Below are 18,847 nucleotides of genomic sequence, written 5' to 3'. Positions count from 1 at the left end.
CAGGGGTCTTCATTCGTGGTTGTCCAACATGCTCGCTGTGCTGCGCCTTCAGACCCACCCGCCCCCCCCCCCCCCCCCCCCCCCCCCCCCCCCCCCCCCCCCCGTTGCCCGAGTGCTTTGTACTGACTCATCTTTGCTCTTCCTAAAGCCTCAGGCATCCTCCCCTTCGGGGGCCATCTCTGGCTCCCCCTTTCCCTTCCCGAGTCTGTGTGCATATCTTTGCTGTTCATTCAACAAATATTTATTGAATGGCTCCATATTCCTGGCACTGTTCTAGGTGCTGAGGGCACAGCAGAAAACCCTCCCCGCCTGGTACTGAGCAGCTGTGTGTACACATGGGCAGTCCGTCCATCTCTCCTTGAGGCCGGAACTGCCTCCCATCTGGTCCTCAGTGTCTTTGCTGAAAGAGCAAATCTGGTAAGGCCAGTTTTCTCCTCTTTCCACTGTGCCTTTCCTCCACCTCTCTCAGGAGCGAAAACAGGAAAGAGAACTTCATAATCACAAGATGAGCCAGATAAAATTGCATCACTGTTTCTGGTTTCTGCATCCAGTTTGTTGAATTTTCGTGTGTGAGCGTGGTACAGAGTGTGAGTTGAATGCTTCCTTTGTTTGATAAATTTGCTCAGCTGCGGCCCACAACGAAAGTTTCTCTTCTGCTGTGTCCTTTGTTCGGAGCCGAAGAACCCCGTTCTTTGAAAAGTCACTTAGAGGGATATTCTGCTTATATCTTATTCTAGACAGCCCCTATGCCTGGGACTACCAAAGCATTTGTTGGGAAACAAAACACAGCGTTTTCAGATGTTTTTATCTTGTAATTCCACCATCCCTTTTTCCCAAAACAAACTCACACAAATTGACTTTGGGACCATTAGCACTGGAGCTGCAGATAAACTAAGGACACCCAGTTGAGTGGCATTTCAGACACACAGTGAATAGATTTTTAGTGTAAGTGTGCCCAAATCGTGCATGGAACATAACTACACTAAAAATTATTTGTTGGTCATCTGAACCTTGGTCAAGCGTAACGGGACACCCTACATTTGAGGTCACTAAATCTGGCAACCCTTACTGCCAGCAGAAGGCACTTGTTGGGATTAACCGTCTTTTAGCTCTCCTTTCAGTCATGGTGACTTTCCGAGGGACGTCCTCATATTTGGTGAAGGCTCCTGCCTTTGCCGACTGTAATCGCAGCCCCACCTCTGAAGCACTTCTCAGCCCTCATTAAGCGGGAGGAACAGTGACAGGCACGTCTTTCAGCCTGGAGGTGTGGGACCAGCTGTGCCAATGTTGTTTGGTTGGGAAGGTGAGGTCACAGATGTGAACCCAGTCTTCGGTCCTTGAGGCTGCTTGCCCGCTACAGACGTGGAAACAGTCCAATATGCAAATATATTCAGTTTAGCTCAGTGATAATTTATTACGTATTGGTTTGAAAGGCAGAGAGGGAGAAACCGTGTCCTCCTCCAGGATGCTCACGGTCTTGAGAGGAACAAGCATTCCCAGTGGGGCTCAACCCTGGGTGGACGTTATAATTACCCAGGAGCATCAGCAGGATTCGCCCCAGAGACTTTAAGTTCGAAGTCTAGGGGGGCCTGAATATGGGTAGTTTTTCCAAAGCCCCCCCCTCTGATTCTGTGTCAGCCAGAGCTGAGACAATGCTGACTTTCATCTTTGCGCTTGTCTTGAAATACTCCCCGAGTGTCAACGTGCAGATAAGGGACAGAACCTCTGCTTACGGAGTAAACACAAGGCAGATTTAATGCTGGGCCATGACTCTAAGGTTGGGTTTCTAAGCTGTTCACATAATGGCCCAAGTGGTCAGAAAGTCATGTGTGTGCCGAATGCGTTTTAATTTTTTTTTTTAACGTTTATTTATTTTTGAGACAGAGAGAGACAGAACACGAACAGGGGAGGGGCAAAGAGAGAAGGAGACACAGAATCTGAAACAGGCTCCAGGCTCCGAGCTGTCAGCACAGAGCCCGACGCGGGGCTCGAACTCACGGACCGTGAGACATGACCTGAGCCGAAGTCGGACGCTTAACCGACCAAGCCACCCAGGTGCCCCCCGAATGCATTTTAAAAATCATATATAAATAGGACTGGAGAGGGTCAGACTTGGCATCCTGGACTCCCTCAAATCGGGGTTAAAATTTTCTGGGAGCTGTAGTCATGTTTATTGCCATTTGTCATCACCCCTCAAGACTTTTAGCAACGGGATACGGTTCCGGAGCTAATTAGGAGGCACCCTGACTGGCTAAGAGTCTAAATCGGCAGCCTGGCTCTGCCATTCTGCGTGCGACAAGCTCATTATACTCGACTTTCCATTCATCACTTTAACCGTCCCAGGTTAACGCCACTACAGTTCCATCGACACACTGCACAGAACGAAGGATTGATGATAAAAGTCTTGAGGGGTGACTCCCGGGGTAAAGTGGGCTGGTTTGGTCAGCAGACCGCCTGTGGCTTGCACCCCGCATCACTGTGCCTCCGAGTGTCCTTGAGGACCTCCTGCATCTGAATCCCGGGATGCTAGTTAAATATGCAAATCCTGGGCCCTGCCACACAGATCAGGACCTCTGGGGGCGGGCCTACAAATCCCGGACATAGTCCCTGTGGTCCTGATGCTGACGTCACGGGGTTAATCCGAGCAGTATTTTGAGCGTGGCAGACTCAGAAGTCAGACGGAGATAGAAGCCGTCCGTTATGTTATTATTGTTGTTGTCGTTACTGTTACTGTTTGTGTGGACCTCCCTCCTGTTTGGGGGGGCAGCGGCGTCTGACTCTGTGCATAAGGGTCCCTTCGCCTCTGTGATGTGCCTGAGGATCTCATGGGCATCCTCAGAAGCACAGGTATGTCCCGGATTGTCTCCAGCTCTGTGGAGTAGCTGACAAGGTGTGCAGAGCTTGTCTTTCTGAAAGCCGTGTTGCCATGGTATCACTTTCCCCCCTTGATTCTTTCTTCCTGTTGCTTTGAAGGCAGGTCGATTTTTTTTTTTTTTTTTTTTTTACTATGAGCAGAGTCTTCCCATTTAACTCACAAGTAATTACATGTATCTTATCATAGATCTTCATTAATGTACAGTGGAGCTAAAAATAGGATGGTGGGTGTTACCAGCAATTGGGGAAAAACGAAGGAAACTATTAAATAAAGTTTTCAAAATGTGCCTTGTGAAGCCTCTTTTTGCTAATGTGGGTTTTGTACTGATTTGGAGAATGGCTTCTAAGTGTAGCCTTCGGTCTGCTGAAAACAGAACGTGTTACGCTCATCAGTCACCTGGACCAGTGGTTCTCAAGTAGGACTTTCTGTGAGCCAAGCAGAGGTGTTTTAATACCCAAAATGGAACATTTGGGGCTTTTTCCAGGTTGCACTAGAAAATATTATAGTTGAAAATGTTTTTTTTTTTTTTTTAATTTTTTTTTTCAACGTTTATTTATTTTTGGGACAGAGAGAGACAGAGCATGAACAGGGGAGGGGCAGAGAGAGAGGGAGACACAGAATCAGAAACAGGCTCCAGGCTCTGAGCCATCAGCCCAGAGCCAGACGCGGGGCTCGAACTCACGGACCGCGAGATCGTGACCTGGCTGAAGTCGGACGCTTAACCGTCTGCGCCACCCAGGCGCCCCTAGTTGAAAATGTTTCTAGTCCGTGCTGTTTATCTCAGTGAGAGAACCTTTGATAAGATGAGTCCTCCCTTACCCCGAATTATAAACCTACTTCAGGTTTGATGTACCTACGACTCTGTGCAGATTCCACTCCCACACCTAGATGTTCTGCCACCTGCAGAGTTCGTCACCCACTGGCATAAGCAAATTTAAAAGCATTAGACCCGGGGCACCTGGGAGGCTCAGTCAGTTGAGCATCCCACTTCGGCTCAGGCCGTGATCTCACAGTTCGTGAGTTCGAACCCCATGTTGGGCTCTGTGCTGACAGCTTAGAGCCTGGAGCCTGTTTCAGATTCTGTGTCTCCCTCTCTCTGTGCCTCTCCCTGCTCCCTCTCTCCCTCTCCCCCCACCCCTCAAAAATAAAGAAACATTAAAAAATTTATTAAAAAAAAAAGGAAGGAAAATACTGATAAATGATTACAAATTGGATCCTCCCTCCCCCCTTCCCCATCTCAAACTCTTGCTTGTTTTTCTGGCCCCATATCAGCTGTCATCTCCTTGTATGACTTCTCTGTAGGGTCCCTTAGCACTTTGTGCAACCTCCATGACATCACCTGCTGTGTTTCATACATAATGTGCCCCTCACTGCTCAGTTCCCACTATCTATATATACTCACTATCAAGACCTGCAGGATTGTTTCTCCTAAATTCACGGTCTTGAGTGAAAGCCCATGTACCGTGTACCCCACCGTGCACACAAGTCTGTGCAAGAGGCTGTAGGGTGGGCTGTAGGTCCCAGCCATTCTCCTGATAGGATGCCAACTCAGGGTGTTTATGAGCATCGTGCCTGGACTTTGCCAGTTGCTTGACTGTGGGAGCTGAGGACGAGGGCCAGGATGGGCACTGACATGGGCAGCAGGGCTTCTGGCTTATGGTGGGTTCAGTGTTTGCAATTTGGTTGCTCAGACAGAGTCCAGAGTTCTGCAACATGTAGGACTCTTTACTGTTACTGTGGCAGAAAGTTCACTGTTGTGGGCCATCAGTCTGGTGTGTGACGGGAGTCTGGTCGGCGTGAGGGAGGCCAGCAGCTCTGTGTGCACAGCAGCCCGTCCTCCCCGGCCTTTGCACGTGCTCAAATACAACAAAATCCCTTCCTGCCTCTTCCTTTTATTTTTTTTAATGTTTATTTATTTTTGAGAGAAAGAGAGAGAGAGTGTGTGAGTGGGGGAAGAACAGAGATAGAGGGAGACACAGAATCTGAAGCAGGCTTCAGGCTCCGAGCTGTCAGCACAGAGCCCGACGTGGGGCTTAAACTCATGAACTGTGAGATCCTGACATGAGCCAAAGTCTGAGGTTCAACTGACTGAGCCACCCAGATGCCCTCCTGCCTCTTCCTAAAAATTAACTCTTGAGTATCCAGGAGTCCATACAGCTAGGAACAAATGAATGAACGATTGAATGAGTGAGCAAGCGAGCAAGGGAGTGGAGGAGACACATCCCTTATACAGAAGAACCGAAATAAGTGAGGTCAGTCTTCTGCTGTCAAGGTCACAAAACCTCCAGCCCCTCACGTATGGGTTGTGGAAAGGAGAAAGTAATTCTACGATTACTTGTTTCGTTAGGAGGAACTGAACAAACAGGCAGGTGACAAAGGTCAACATCAATAGCCGTGTTGATAGTACCCTTGATGTGACAAGAATGACACTTTCCTTCTGGGGTCTTCCTCCTTACACCCTTAATCCCAGTCTAACCGTGAGAAAACACTTCACAAACCCAAACTGGGGGACATTGTACAAAATACCCAGCAGTACCCTCAAAACTGTGCCCAGGTCATCAAGAACTTGGAATGTCTGAGACACTGTCACAGCCAAGAGGAGCCTAAGGAAATATGACAACTAGATGTGATGCGACTCCCTGGATGGGGGCCTGGATCAAGAAAGAGACATTAGGGGGCAACTAAGGAATCTGAATAAAGGAGGAGCTTCGGTTAATGACAATGTGTCAGCATTGGTTAATTAATTATAGCAAATGTACCAGATTTTGCTACAAGATGCTGGGTAAAAGCTATATGGGAACTATCTCTACTGTCTTTGCAATTTTTCCGTAAACCTAAAACTGTTCTAAAATCACATATGTCTTAAAAAAATAAAATAATCCCCAAGGAGGAAGGTAACTGTTGGTGCTGGAGATAGAAGTAAGGTGGTTTTAGAAGGTGATGCCTATAGGGGCGCCTGGGTGGCGCAGTCGGTTAAGCGTCCGACTTCAGCCAGGTCACGATCTCGCGGTATAGGGGCGCCTGGGTGGCGCAGTCGGTTAAGCGTCCGACTTCAGCCAGGTCACGATCTCGCGGTCCGGGAGTTGGAGCCCCGCGTCGGGCTCTGGGCTGATGGCTCAGAGCCTGGAGCCTGTTTCCGATTCTGTGTCTCCCTCTCTCTCTGCCCCTCCCCCGTTCATGCTCTGTCTCTCTCTGTCCCAAAAATAAATAAACGTTGAAAAAAAAAATTTTTTTTTTTTAAAAAGAAGGTGATGCCTATTAGCTGAAAATACAAGTTTTATGGGAGAAAATATATGCCATATACCATAATCGAATTTAGGGACTCTTAATACTAGCAGAATATATTCGTCACAGATGTCCTCGATCTCTTCTACTTTGATTTCAGGGAAAATGTATATAAAATATTAGGTTACTATCGTGAATTTATTGTTTTATGGGCATAAACAAGCAACAGAGGCAAAAGCAGAACCATAATGAATGACTTTGCTAATTGCTATTTCCTTTATTAGTTGGCATTCATTTTTCAGTCTGAAATTGTATCAGAAGTATTGTTTATTTTTATACGTATTGGGAAAGAGCATGCAAAATAGTGACTGTTCTCCCCAGCAGTGCCAGGTCTGAATCGGAAAAAGATGAAATTTGGCTGCTGGTGGGAAGGGTACCTACCAGTTTTAGGATAACAGAACTATTAGCATTTCCCCCTGTACAAAATCTATTTTTTGCATATGGGAGATCCAGGCATGAGCATTTAGTTCCTATAGCTCTTTATTTTTTTATTTTTTTTTAATGTTTTACTTATTCTTGGGAGAGAGAGAAACAGAGCATGAGCGAGGGGAGGGGCAGAGAGAGAGAGGGACACAGAATCCGAAGCAGACTTCAGGCTCTGAGCTATGCAGGGCTCGAACTCACGAGCCATGAGATCATGACCTGAGCCGAAGTCAGACGCTCAACCGACTGAGCCAGCCAGGGGCCCCTCTATAGCTCCTAAGCTTTCACGATCAGGTCACACGCATCTGAATCAGACCTCAGAGTTAATTGCAAATTGAGTGTTTCCATGAAGACGTTTAATTGGACTTTTTATATAGTCTGCCTGCTAAAAAAAAAAAGCATGTTGTCTTTTAAGTAGAAGTTTATTTAAAACCATGATAAGTGAGCCATAACAATCTTGAAAGAGGGTTTTTCTTCCCCTCTTTTCCAAAGGCCTTCAGTGTATTTACACTAAAGATACTCCGTGAATACCTTGTTCAGATCCCAGAGGATTCAGTGGTATGAACTATAGTTTAAGAACACTTTGTAGTCGCTTCAGGAGCACATATACTAAAATTGGAACGATACAGAGAAGATTAGCATGGCCCCTGCACCAGGATGATACACAAATTTGTGAAGTGTTCCATATTTTGGGGCGCCTGGGTGGCTTGGCTGAGCATCTGATTTCAGCTCAGGCCATGATCTCAGGCCATGATCTCACGGTTTGTGAGTTCGAGCCCCGAGTCGGGGCTCCCTCTCTCTCTCTGCCACTCTCCCACTCTCTCTCTCTCTCTCTCTGTGTCTCTCTCTCCTTCAAAAATAAACACTAAAAAAAAAAAAAAAAAAAAAAAGAACATCAGACAAGTTTCAGGTTTAGTATGAGGCTACAGGTAAAATATCATTTGCTTACATTTTTTCCCTTAAGAATTCATCTTCCAAGAATTTCTGCTCTGGCTCCTTGACACACAGACCTGAATGTTTCTGTATAGAGATTTCATCAAGTAGTCTCCCTGAGGGAAATAGAGTTTATCAGGTAACTCTGGGTTCTAGTGAAAGATGACAATGTATTAGTTTATTAATAAATCAGTGTTAATTGATAATTTGTTAATAGCCCACACTTCACTGTGTTAAGCATACTTCATGTAACTTTTCTCTCTAAACACTAATAAAAGTCTTCACTTGCCCCTCTTTTTGCTGGTGGAACCCTGGTTTTGTTCAGGTGTCAGAGTACGTGGGCTCATCCTCAGGGCTGGGGTCACCCTAGTGCAGGACCCCGTTCTGGGGTGTGACAGCATGTCCCTGTCTGCTTTTGCTTCCTGATAAGTGGAAGGCACAGGGGGGAGAGGGAACCCTGTGGCCCATTTCCTTCTTTTCTACTTGGACACTGTTGTGACAGCCCGTGCTCCAGTGATGACACTTTTGACTAGGAAGTGACAAAAAGCCAACCCGCTGAGGGTTGAACCTCTGGAAGGAACCCCAGTTTTGGACAACACTGCCGAGCAGCTAAGCCTGGCCGGCCCCTGCTGCCTCCAGACTTCCTGTTCTTTGGGAAATGTAAACCCCTGCTTGTTTAAGCCACTGCTAGCCTGGTGTTCCAGTGTTCGCAGCCAAAAGCCTCCTTAACTGATGCTGCTGTCTTATCCCAGCTCTACATGTGAAAAAGGGAAGACTTCCCCAGGTGGGAACCCCTTTCTTGGGATTGCATGACTCCAAGTGGCAGAACTGGGTCTCGAACACAGATCCGGCCCCCAAACCCTTAGACTTAACCATGAATGGGTGCCTTTCCTCCAAGACAGGGCTTTGAAACTTTCTCAGAGATAGGTCTACCTGGAGCAAACCTGATCATAAATGAAGCTGTTTCCAAAGTGTTTGTGTCTGCCTCCCTTTTCTTTTCTTTTTTAATTTTTAAATGTTTGTTTATTTTTGAGAGAGAGAGAGAGAGAGAGACAGTGAGAGTGGGGGAGAGGCAGAGATTGAGGGAGACAGAATCTGAAGCAGGCTACAGGCTCGAGCTGTCAGCACAGAGCCCGCAGGGCTCGAACCCAGGAACCGTGAGATCATGACCTGAGCCGAAGTCGGAGGCTTAAGCAACTGAGCCACTCAGGCTCCCCTACTGCCTTCCTTTTCTTATAAAACCACCAATCCTATCGGAATAGGACCCCACCCTTAGGACCTCATTGAACCTTAATCACCTTTTAAAGTCCCTAACTCAAAAATACAGTCACGTTGGAGGTTAGGGCTTCAACATAAGAAGGTGAGGATGACACAGATCAATCTATAGCACACAGCCATACGGTTTCTCTCTTTGGAGAAACCAAAGCTTCGAGAAGTCTCGCCAAGCCCGCTGCTGGCAGGTTGTCTCTGAATCTAACACTTTGAAACCCAGCTGTGGTCCTGGCACCCAGACCTAGACCTGTGGAGCACCCCTCCTCAGATTGTTCAGCACTGATTTGAGAACCCCAGGATTTCAGAGCTCAGGGTAGCTAGCTGAGGGTTTGAAAGCGTTATCTTCTTAAAGAAAAGTCAGAATTGGGGGGCTTTTATTTCCAGCATTAATTTCCCACCTGGCCCATGGGTGTTGGGCATAGACCTTTAGAGCAGTCGGTCTCAGCTTGTCCCTGGGGAAGACAACATGGTCCATTCAGACAGAACCACGACCAGAGCTCAAGTGCATTGTCAGAGTGGGAAAGTAGATGCGGTCCGGTCAGTCTCCACCATGTTTAGAAAATTTAGTACCGGACAGTGACCCCTAAATCCTTGAATCTGAGAGCCTGTTTCCTATCAAAATGGTTTATAGCCCCCCCCCCCACACACACACACCCAAACATTACACAGTATCATTCGGTAGAGAAAATATGTTGGTCATGTGAGTGTCCTAACCATTCACATTTAATCCCATTTTAGTACCCGAAACCCTTTTTCTATAGGGCTGAAAATAACAGCAGGGAACGTACAGGATTTCCTTGATTCTGCCCAGATGCTACCATATCATAGGCCCACAGTGATTATAAAACACATCCCCGTTTACGAAATATTAAGTGGAGCAGTAAAGCTACACCTTAAAATCAAAGAATACATTGGGCACAAGTTTTTTCGGTCCACAGAGAATGTCTCTGCACATAGCTGTGCACTCTTGAGAACTCCACGTATTACCTGCCCCACAACCCCGACACTGGCCACTGCTGATTTTCAAGTATCAGGTCAAAAGCTTTTCCCTCTTGCATGTGGAAGGCAGATCTATTTCATGGATAAAACTGCCCTATTTGGTGTTCCTTTTCCTTTCTTATTTGTGTGTGTGTGTGTGTGTGTGTGTGTGTGTGTGTGTGTGTGTGTCTGTCCTTCCGGGTATTGCTCAGCCCAGCCTTGCCTCAGGGGGGATATAGAGAAAAACCAGTGACCCCAGTCAACCTGGGTGACAGATGGTGGCCTTGAACCCTGTAGGCTTCCCTCTCTCTCAGCTCCGTTTTTGAGGGTACTGTGCTCTGAATAACATCCTTTTCATTACTGCTCCCTCCTCCCTGAGGATACTGCATTGTTGACTCAGGTATAAATGACAGATTTCACAGTGGTCACTCAGAAGGACCTCTGACACCAGATGCTGTATTAAGTCCCCAGTTGTTGAGTAAGAATCTAAGGACACTGGCAGAGAAGGAAAGAATTTCTCTGTATTACAAGTCAAGGTAAATAGCAGAAGGTTAAATGAGTCAGAAACTTGAGTCTAGTAGAAGATAAAAATGAACCTAACCTTGATTACCAATCTTAGGAATTTATTCCCACTTTCTCATTCACTTTTTAGTCTGTATCAGAGGGAAAGAAAGCCATACATCTCCATGTATGTGCTTTTACGCCACCTTGATGGAAACAAAGATAAAAGTATTGTACTTTCAAGTTGTGATTCAAACAAGTTTAGCATTTTATGTTTCAAATCTCAACATTAGTGCTCTATAGGTATATATACATCTTGTAAATGTTAAATGGCTTTTAAAATTTAATTATCTCCTTTGGCCCAAGTTTTGTTTTACGTCTGTTTGAAAACCCTGATGAGGTACTTTAAGATCATGATTTTTGGTTTTTTGGCAACCAAAAACAAAAAACCCTTTCCATTAAGCAAATAGATTTCTTACTGCAGCATTTTTTAATGTAAGTTTGTTCTCTTAAAATTTTTTTCTTTTTCCCTTTTGAGCCCCTTCACCCATTTCTCCCATCCCACCCCTGCTGCCTCCTGAAGTTACCAATCTCTTCTCAGTATGTATGAGCTTGTTTTGTTTGGGCTTTTTGTTTTTATTTTTATTTTTTAATTTTTAATGTTTAGTTTTCTTGAGAGAGACAGAAACAGAGGGTGAACAGGTGAGGGGCAGAGAGAGAGGGAGACACAGAATCCGAAGCAGGCTCCAGGCTCCGAGCTGTCAGCACAGAGTCCAATGCAGGGCTCGAACCCACGAACCACAAGATCATGACCTGAGCCAAAATGGGACGCTCAGCTGACTGAGCCACCCAGGTGCCCTTGTTTGTTTATATTTTAGATTCCATGTATAAAAGAGATCATGTGGTATTTGTCTTTCTCTGTCTGACTTATTTGATTTAGCATTATACTCTCAAGGTCCATCCATGTTGCAGATGGCAAGATTTCATTCTTTTTCATGGCTGAGTAATATTCTCCTGTGTGTATGTGTGCGCACGTGTGCGTGTCTTGAATGTTCTATAAATGCACTGCGGCATTTTGTTAAATTTAGTGAGCTGTTCCAACAGAGTATAAATGAAAGTAAGGTTACTTGCTGTGGTAGTCAACCACCAAATGTTTCATAGATTGAACTTTTTGTAAATTAGTTATTTAAGGTTTAAGAGATGCCAGCCCCAATCTTCTGATTCCTAGAGCAGCCTTGATGCCAGGAGTATTTATCAGCTAGTAAGTGGCGAGCCAGGAGGTTGATCGTGTCTCCTCTTTGATCACAGGACCAACTTCTAAAATCCAAGGTCAGAGGACATTTTCCAATTTTCTAGAGCTCTATTTCTCATTAAAAAGAGGAGGGGCTGCCGAAGAACCTTATTGCTGTTAAACTGCTCCTCAAAAAGGTTCTGTAAAGAGAAACCTTAGTTTCGCTGAAGCCAGAATAACAGAGTTGTAACATCTGGGTGAGTTCGTCTGTAGTGTCACATTTAGGATTGGGAACACAAAGGAAAATCAGGAGCTGTAGGTCTGGGAGGAGGAATTCTGTGGGACAAGGTCTTTGGATGCTCCAGAGGCACATCTGAAAACTGGGCTAGTGATTCCGGTAGGAAGGCTGATGTTGACATCTTGAACGTTGAAATGGATCCCCAGGGAGCAGGGAAACAGTGACCAGGAGGTTGAGAAGCTATAGGGGAGAGAGTTTTAAAAGCATGAGTGGCCCCTGATCCCAGACCCCAGGAGCAGAGAGCCCCAGAGTGACACTGTGAATGGACAGATGTCCCCAGGACCCAAGTGTGGGGTTAGGGGTGGTAAGAAGAGCAGCTGGGGGCTGCTGGGAGCAACGTTAGATGGTGACATGCAGCCTATCTCGTGGCGTCAGTGACGATAAAGTGAAAGCTGCTATATGTGCATGAGCTCTGTGCTCAGCTCTGTGCTGGGGGTGTTGAGCAAGGTCGGGGGTGGGGGGAGTTGTTGATCAGCTTGTTAGGATACCCCTTAATAGATCCTGTTCACTTTTTCTTACTGTAAGCGCCCCAAGATCGCAAAGTGATTCCAAACCGTTCCTTCCTACCTAGACCCAGACCCAGGCAAATTAGCTGAAATTCATTGCTCTAAGCTGATCTGTTCCTCAGATGAACTTTGAGGAGACTTGTGAAGGAGATCAGGAGGAGGGAACAGACGGTGTCAGATCGTAGAGGATAAGCGAATAGAGCAGCTGGAATGCTCTGGACCTTCTGCAAGCCTGGGCCCTGAGTCCCTGGGACTTGATTTGTGTTCGAAAGCCTACATTGATGAGTTTGTTAATGACACTAGTTATTTCAGGTTGGTAAGTCCCATCTAGCTCATGAAGACGTTATACTTGAATCACCACTTCCATGCAGTAAGATTGGAAAACCATTTACGTATATATCATGCAAAAGAGAGCCTGGCACAAGCAGCCCTCATACCAGAATCTGCCCTTCTGTGGAAGAATGTGGCCCTACCTCTGCTGGAGGCAAACTGGCATTGGGAAGTATAAAAACTCTCTGGCTTAAAAGAGAGGAGGAGTAAAAGAGGAACTGCTGGGCATCACTGACTTTGAGGAAATTCCAGGTAAACTAAATATTATTTCTCATGCCCTAGAAAGGAAAATACCAGATCGATGCTTGGTTATGTCTCTAAGAAGTCGAATTTAAAATACAAATGCCTCGGGGCGCCTGGGTGGCTCAGTCGGTTGGGTGTCCGACTTCAACTCAGGTCACGATCTCGCGGTCCATGAGTTCGAGCCCCGCGTCGGGCTCTGGGCTGATGGCTCGGAGCCTGGAGCCTGTTTCCGATTCTGTGTCTCCCTCTCTCTCTGCCCCTCCCCCGTTCATGCTCTGTCTCTCTCTGTCTCAAAAATAAATAAACGTTAAAAAAAATTTTTTTTAATACAAATGCCTCTAAATGCTAGTACTAGTTTTTAAGTTTTCTGGATAATTACACTTGAGTTCTTAAGTCTTAATTGTGTTTTTTAAAAATATAAAATCAGTGCTGTTTTCAGCACAGAGGAGCATATATTTGGTTTTTGCGCATGGGATATTCCCAGTAATTTCCAACCAAAGCTTTGTGCCCAAAGTGTGTAAGAAATGGCTGTAGAAGCTGGGAGTGTGGTGGAGTGTGTTTCTAGAGCTAACTTGAAATATTTAGGGGCGCCTGGGTGGCTCAGTTGGTTAAGACTCGGACTTTGGCTCAGGTCATGATTTTGCAGCTCATGAGTTCAAGCCCTACATATGGCTCTATGCTGTCAGCTCTGAGCCCACTTCAGACCCTCTGTCACCCTCTCTGCCTGTCCCCCACTCGAGCATACTCGAAATAAACAAAAGAAACATAAAGAAAAAAATTTTTAATTAAAAAAACATATTAGGATGTTGCTCATTCCATTCTTAGATTGTCCTTTTCTCTTATACAGTGTACAAAGATTTCTCTGGTGTCTGCCTGCCCACTGTGATAGGCAGAAGATCCTTGTAGAACTGGGAAGGACAGGGTGATAGCCATGGTGGAAAGTCCTTTGGATTTGAGTTAGAAGACCAGAATCTTCCATCTCCTGGCTTGTTATTCCTGTGAACTTGAGGAACGTGCTCAACTTTTGCAGACCTCCGTTCCCTCACTTGCAGCACAGGGCTGACCACACCTCCCGGGCGCCAGGGATGGTGCCACGCTCCATTGAGATCATGCGTGTGCGAGCATGCTATAGAGGCTTCGCATGCCAACACGGTTCTTCTTAATGAGTGCTTCTGGGACAGTGGTGGAGAAGGTTCATGAAAGACTGCCTGTGGGTGGCATTCACATGCGTGCCAGAAGGAATTTACTAAAAAGCTTTTGATTGGTAGGCTGCTTTTGTTTACTGTTTAGGGTGATCTGATTAATAATGGCTGAAAGAAGCCTTCGTGCTAATCTGTGGAATCTGAATATCTGTCGGTCTCTCTCCCCTTCACTATATACATAGACACCTTTCTCCTTTTTCCTCTTTCGTTCCCTTTTGCCCTTCCGTCGCTCTTGAAGATGGTTTTGCATAACTGTAAAAGTATTAGGGAATCGTGATCTTGACAATATAGTGAAATAATTCCGTCCGGAATAGACCGAAGCTTATTGTTGATATCAGCTGTCTCGGAGGAGGAAAATATTCACCAAGCAAATTAAACCACTCGTCAGTGTTCGGCCACTTGCGGTGCTGTCCTATGCAGTAAAGGAAATGCTTTTCTTAAATGCCTCCTGCGACAGGACTTCTTCAGGTTACAAGTAAAAAGAAACACAACTCAAGGGCGCCTGGGTGGCTCAGTCGATTAAGCGTTCAACTCTGGCTTAGGTCATGATCTCCGGGTTCGCGAGTTCAAGCCCCGCATGGGGCTTTGTGCTGTCAGCATGGAGCCCGCTTTGGATCCTCTGTCCCCCTCTCTCTCTGCCACTCCTCTACTTGTTCTCTCTCTCTCTCTCCCTCCCTCCCTCCCTCCATTCCTCCCTCTCTCAAAAATAAATAAACATTAAAAAGAAAGAATCACAACTTAAGGCTGGCTTCAGCAATAAACGGAGGATCAGTTTCTGAAACTAGAAAACCAAAAGGCTCAGTGCTGGGGCCGGCAGATACTGATCTGGTTTAGCAATGCCCCTGAACGTCCTGGTTTCTTTTCTCCACCTGCTTTGCTTTTCTTGGCTGATTCTAAGGATCTCCCCTTGGGATCCTGCATATGGCTTCTGGTGGGTCATAGCACCCTCTGCACCACTGTCCCCAGCATCTCCAGAAGAAGCTCTGTCATTCGTGCTTACTGCTTCTGCTCAGGTCATGTGCCCAGGACAGGAATCGTGGGGGAGGAGAAGGGAAATGGGCTCTGCCAGTTGCCATAGTCCGGATCGTGGGTCTCAGCCCTGGAGCCAAATAGAATCTCCACAGGATGTTGGGGACTCCCAGTCAACAGAGGTGTCCCTGCATTCCTTACCTATTCATTACGGATAGTTGGTCAGGATTCCTGTTGATAAACTCTTCATTATTAGTTCAAGTTAGTATATGTATTTTAAACTCAGAAATGAGTGTCTGTAAAAAATACACGTGTGCGCTCACACACACACACACACACACACACACACACTGCACTTGGTTTTTTTACATTGCTCTGTGCCCTCCAACCAGATTCTCAGCCTTTCTGCCCACGTCATGCTTAAGGGTTTCCTTTCACCTGCGGTTGTAGCAGAATCTGGGCCACAGCCACAACCACGGGGACTTGCTGCTGCCGTGGCTTTGCCAGGGCTCCCTATTTATCGTGTGACCGAGAGCGGATTACTTAACCTCTGAGCCACAGGTTCTTTGTGAATTTTGTCCTCTTTACAAGGTTGTTTTGAATATTTTCTGAGCTGCAAGGACATGTGGTTTCTGATCTCCACCCTGATAAGTCGGAGGCCAAGTGCACTTCTGCCCTGGGGATGTCAGCTTTGCTAGATGCTAGAACTGCATATGGAGACTGCCAAGGCATGAGCTGTTTGAACAACAGGTTGCCAAATCCTCGGGGCTGGGTAGGGATTGGAGACAAAAATCGGTGAGGAAATCAAGGCAGCTGATGAAGGAAGAGTGGTCACCTCGACCCAGCAGAGGCAGCCAGACTCCTATCCTGCCACAGCCCAAGAAGACTGGAGCTCAGGCTAATTCTGATCCAGGAGTGGGTGGGGTGTGAAGAGGGGCAGCTCCAGCCATTCTCACGGGGTATCGCCGTTCCCATACTTAGAGCGTTACACTTCAGGGCACCTGCCTACTCCTGTTCAGAATATCCCAGTTTCTGATGAAAACCAATATGGTAAAACCTTGGTTTGCGAGCATAATTCGTTCCGGAAACAGGTTTGTAATCCAAAGCACTCATATATCAAAGCGATTTTCCCTGTAGAAAGTAATAGAAACTCAGATGATTCATTCCACAACCCAAAAACATTCATATAAAAGTGATTACAGTACTGTACTATAATACAAAATCATAAAATACAAAATATAAAGAAAAATCAACCACCTGCACTTACCTTTGAAATCTTTCATGGCCGTTGTGAGGGAGACAAGAGAGAGGGTTATTGTGTAGGACAACTTTCACTATCACTAACGGAATCACTGCTATCTACTAGCTCAATGGAATCTTTTTCTTTTCGTGCAACTTTAACAAGGAACCTGTCCAATGACACTTGCTTTTGCCTCCTTTTGAAGATTTCGTGGAAACGTGACATTGCGTTGTCATTCAACAGATTCATCCTTTGTGCTGCTAGAACCTCATTCGGGTGATGCTTTTCCACAAAATTTGCACCGTTCCCCACACTTTACACCTCTCCCTAATCTCATTTGAAGCGAGGGATTCCTCCATCTTTTGTCCTCCTCCTCTGCAGACGAGATACAGATGTAGACTTCTTATAAAACCTTGAAATTTCGGCCACTCGCATCCCTCGATCGTGCTTCTCGATGATTTCCTTCTTAACTTCCACCATAATCATCTCCTTCTTCTTAGCGCCTTTCTTTTCAACCTTTTTCTGCATGGGGGCCATTGTATATGCTCGCACGGATGTTGACTACAGTACTAATAAACTTGTCATATACCATATTTAATGTAACTGGCAATAAGGCAGCACAGGAAAGGGTGTATATCTGCAGGCAGCCTGACCTAGAATGAAGCAAAGCATTCCTAAGCCTCCTCTTGTATAGAAAAGCAAAGGACTGTCCATAGGTGCTTTGGAGTGACAAAAAACACACTACTGCCAGTTGGGGGTGCCTTCTGACGTTCTGAAAAATCACTGATTTCTGCCAGACACTGCGGCCTGAGACGGAGCATCCAAGCATGGGAGACAATCACCCACAATCCTGCAGTGAGAGAGAGAGAGAGAGAGAGAGAAGCATTGGCTCAATGCGATCATGTGACATTTGTCATCACCAACCACTTGTATTGCAAGACATCGCTCGTTTACCAAGTTAAAATTTATTAGAAATGTCTGCTTGTCTTGTGGAACACTCGCAGAACAAGTTAATCCCCATCAAAGGTTTTACTGTAATGTAAAATTTATTTTTAAAAAGATTTTTTCTTATAGGTTATGAAAGTACTGATAGATTTAAGCAACGAGACAAGTTTCCCTACTGAGAAAGATACAATGTCCAATTGAGTAATCTTTGCTATGTAGAAATAATAATAGTAGCTAAGAGCTGGGAAGCACTCAGCACATGGCAGGCTCTGTTCTAAGCATTGTGTGTGCTTGGACTTGATATTCCCCTAACACCTGTGAGGTGAGTGGTCTGGGACAGATAGGTAGCGGCCTCCAGGCTATTTAGCTAGCAAGGAGCAAAGCTGGGAACTAAACCCCTCTCTTCTGGTTCCAGAGTTTTTGACCAGCACTCTACACCACTTCCTAGTGATTTGATCTCCGTTAATTTTGTGTTTCAGGGGAATGCTTCATCTGAAACTTAGAGCTCGTATGGATTTTTGATGGGTACTCGAGGGAAGAGGGAGATAGTTAATCATTTCGAATACATTGTTGCCACATTTTCGTGGTGAAAAACCACCAGGTGTGGCTGTGTCCTCCTGCCCCAAAAAACCAAGAAGAGCTAGAAGCTGTCACTCCCACCAGAGGTAGCCATGTGAGACTTATTTTTAATTACTCACTGAGCCTATTTCAACAAACCAACTGTGAACACAGTAGTGGGTTACAGGAGAGGCAGGGGGGAAGACACAGGACTCCGGTCGATATATACAAGGTTATTCACAGAACATGAAATAGAAGAATCTAAACGTTTGCAACTGATAAATCAGAGGACACTTAGAGTGGAAGGCGATTCTTTCTTTTACTGAACAGTTCATCGTAGATTTCCTCATCCTGGGTGTCCTCAGAGTGCTTACAGGGAGGATGTGACCTGGATGTGCTTCATCTGCATGAGGTTGAAGACAGAAACATAGTTTATAAGTAGGAGTCTGAGGTAATAATGGTTTAAAACTGAATATGAGAAGAGAGAATGATGGGATTGTCCAGGCAATTTCTCTTTACCTTTTAGGACTCATCTTCAAGTGGGTCAGAGTAAAACAGCACTTACCCTCGGTCGTCACATGCCGCATCCGCCCCTGCCGTTCCCCCAGAGGTGGCATTTTGGCCCAGTCAGGAGGGAAGGTGAGCATGTGGTTTGGAGACAAAGAAATAGGTTCTGAGTTCTGAGGTTTCGCAAGTCTTAAAGCCTAATTCTGGGGCTGCCTGGGTGGCTCAGTCAGTTAAGCATCCGACTTGATTTCAGCTCAGGTCATGATCTTGCAGTTCATGGGTTGGAGCCCCATTCGGGCTCTGTGCTAAACAGCTCAGAGCCTGGAACCTGCTTCAGATTCTGTGTCTCCCTCTCTCTCTGCCCCTCCCCTGCTCACACTCTGTCCCCCCCCCCCCCCAAAGATAAATAAACATCAAAAAAAAAAAAAAAAAAGCTTGGGCACCTGGGTGGCTCAGTTGGTTAAGCATCTGACTTCGGCTCAGGTCATGATCTCATGGTTTGTGAGTTCAAGCCCCACATCGGGCTCTGTGCTGATGGCTCGGAGCCTGGA

At 45.9% G+C, this 18,847-nt stretch overlaps 1 protein-coding gene and 1 non-coding gene across 3 annotated transcripts in view; both read left to right on the top strand.

The window, feature by feature from the left end:
* The window catches only part of FAM171A1 (family with sequence similarity 171 member A1), a 135,133-nt gene that overhangs the window by 20,170 nt on the left and 96,116 nt on the right, over positions 1–18,847 (top strand). The window lies entirely within an intron of this gene.
* LOC122474097 lies at positions 7,172–7,275 on the top strand. Its single transcript, XR_006294790.1, has one exon. It is a non-coding gene; the product is annotated as a U6 spliceosomal RNA (small nuclear RNA).

Source organism: Prionailurus bengalensis, chromosome B4 (assembly GCF_016509475.1).
Source record: "Prionailurus bengalensis isolate Pbe53 chromosome B4, Fcat_Pben_1.1_paternal_pri, whole genome shotgun sequence".
Taxonomy (NCBI): Eukaryota; Metazoa; Chordata; class Mammalia; order Carnivora; family Felidae; genus Prionailurus; species Prionailurus bengalensis.
This window is presented reverse-complemented; position numbering and strand designations above follow the sequence as displayed.